This window comes from Bos grunniens, chromosome X, assembly GCF_055505025.1.
Source record: "Bos grunniens cultivar Pamir isolate PY7600 chromosome X, Bosgru_T2T1.0, whole genome shotgun sequence".
Classification (NCBI taxonomy): domain Eukaryota; kingdom Metazoa; phylum Chordata; class Mammalia; order Artiodactyla; family Bovidae; genus Bos; species Bos grunniens.
Window position 1 is genome coordinate 146,010,770 of NC_141194.1, and position 2,721 is coordinate 146,013,490.

Genomic DNA, 2,721 nt, shown 5'->3' on the forward strand with positions numbered 1-2,721 from the left:
CACATGTCAACATGAATCAACCATAGGTATACATATATCCACTCCCTCTTGAACCGCTCTGCCACTTCCTACCCCATCTCACCCTTCTAGGTTTTCACAGAGCACTGGACTTGAGCTTCCTGCATCATAGAGCAAATTTCCACCGACTATCTGACAGAATCTTATATCGTGTTCTGAGTGGTATTCTCTTTGTTCATGACGAGAATGCGTGCTGTGTTTTGTTTTGGCTTTTTAAAATTTTCTTGGTTGGACTGGGTCTTTGTGGCTGCACACAGGCTTTTCTCTAGTTGCAGTGAGTGAGGCTACTCTCCGTTGCAGTGCACGGGCGTTTCACTATGGCGGTTTCCCTTGTTGCAGAGCACCAGCTCAACAGTGTGGGCTCAGTAGTTGCAGTGCATGGGCTTAGTTGCTCTGCAGTATGTGGGATCTTTCCAGACCAGTGATCGAACCTGTGTCCCCTGTTTTGGCAGGCAGATTCTTAACCACTGAACACCAGAGAAACCCCAAGAATGAGTGATAACCAACTTGGTTTATTAAATTCCACCTGTCAGTCTGTGCCTGTGGGCTGACCAGAGAAAATGGCTTCTCCAATGGCTGCCTTTGCTCTAGGGGCTGGATTTCAAGAGACAGTTCTACCCTGAACATTACAGCAGAGGGAAAATATTGAATGACTGGGAAACTTGGAGATGGTTCTGACAGTTTTTCAGCAGAAATCTTGCTATTTCACAGCTAAATGTTTTTATCCCAGCCTGAACTGCTGCTCTCTAACTTGACTTTAAGAAGAAAGGAATCTATGTTTAATGAGTATGAACTTTTCCTTTAGGATGATGAAGTTCTAGAAATAGCAATAGAAGTAGTGATGGTTATACAACACTGTGAATGTACTAAATACCATTGAATTGTACACCTTGAAATGGTGAATTTCACGTTGTATATTTCACAACATTAAGGAAAAAAAGAAGGTATCTAGAAAAAAAGAAGAGGAAAAAAATCACAGAGAAGACCATGTCATCTTTGGTTGACCCCAAACTGTTCTTTCCAACTCATCTACTGACTTGCAGTCCACCTCTCCCTAATTGTGTAGGGATTCTCGCTATGCTCTGTCTACCCAGAGCTACATTTTTCTGCCTCTTTTAAGTCTGGCTTTTCTGAGTCAGTGCTGCACATCACTCAAATGATACCTACACTATCTCCTCAATCTTGCCAATAATCATGTAAATTCTCAGTCTGTTTACAGTGTAGGAACATACCCACCTTTTGGATGAAAATGTTTCTGCTGAAATTGTTCTGTGTTTCCCAAAAAGATAAGTTTGGAACACTGCAGTGGAAATAAACAGAATTAGGGTACAATATGTTATAAAGAAGCACGGAGTTTAGATGAATGGATAAAGATACATATATATATATATATATATATATATATATATATATACACACACACACACACACGCACGCACGCATATATGTATGTGTCATTGATACATATACGTATCGTACATATATGTATGATATATAACATACAGTAAGACTTGTATCACGTGATTCACTTATATGTGGATTCTAAAAAACAAAACAAAATGAAAACAGACTCATAGATACAGAGAACAAAAAGTTAGTCACCAGAAAGGAGAGGGTAGGGGAGTAAAATAGGTGAAGGAGTTGAGAGGTACAAACCTCCAGTTATAAAATAAATAAGCTACAAAGATGTAATATACAATAAAAGGAATAGGGTCAATAATATTGTAATAATTTTGTATAGGGACAAATTGTTACTAAATTTACTGTGGTCATCAATTCATAATGCATGTAAATATCGAGTCACTATATACTACACCTAAAACTAATGTGATATTATATCAATACATCAACTATACTTCAAGTTTTAAAATTGTACAGATTTTAATTTTGTTAGTTATCGGACCTTTTACATATAGCTAATGGGATGGGGGAACCTGGTGGGTGCACTGAGTCAGACACGACTGAAGCGACTTAGCAGCAGCAGCAGCAATTATTTCTCGATAAGGATTTCTGGATAAAGGAGAATACTATAATTATAAATAGAGATAGCTTATTTTTGCCATTCTACCTGATCTGTTGCCTTAATTTGACAAATAAGTATAACGAATAATTATATAAAATATTATTGTCACTACAACACAGCACCTGGTTTATTTAATTCTTAGTTTTTCTATTTAATTGAAAATAGAGCATTATAGGGAAAATATATGTGGGGTTTGGAATCAAGTAGATTAATACTCTGCAACCTACTATACAGCACAGGAAGTGCATATTATCATGAGCCTCAATATTTTGTCTTTAAAAATGGGACAACGCCTATCACATATAGGAGCTGTGACATTAAAATAGAAATATGTTTAAAGTGTCCCATACTACACACATTTGATAAATATTAGCCATAATCGTCTCATCTCTCTAATTGTATAGTTCTGGTACTAACTACATGTGAATCTTCATCAAGTCTTTTAACCCTCTTAGCTTCCATTTCCTCTGAGTAAAATGAGGAAGGTGAATAATGGTGCATTATTCAATGGTAAGACAGAGGATTGAGTTATTCTTGAACAAAAAAAGAACTTTATCTCTGTAAATTTCCTCTGGGTTTTTATTTTAGATGATGCAGGACACAGTTTTGATAATGTACACAGTTTTGAAGATGTACATCTTCTCTGTACACTAACAGAGACCCTAAGTCTTATGGTTTGA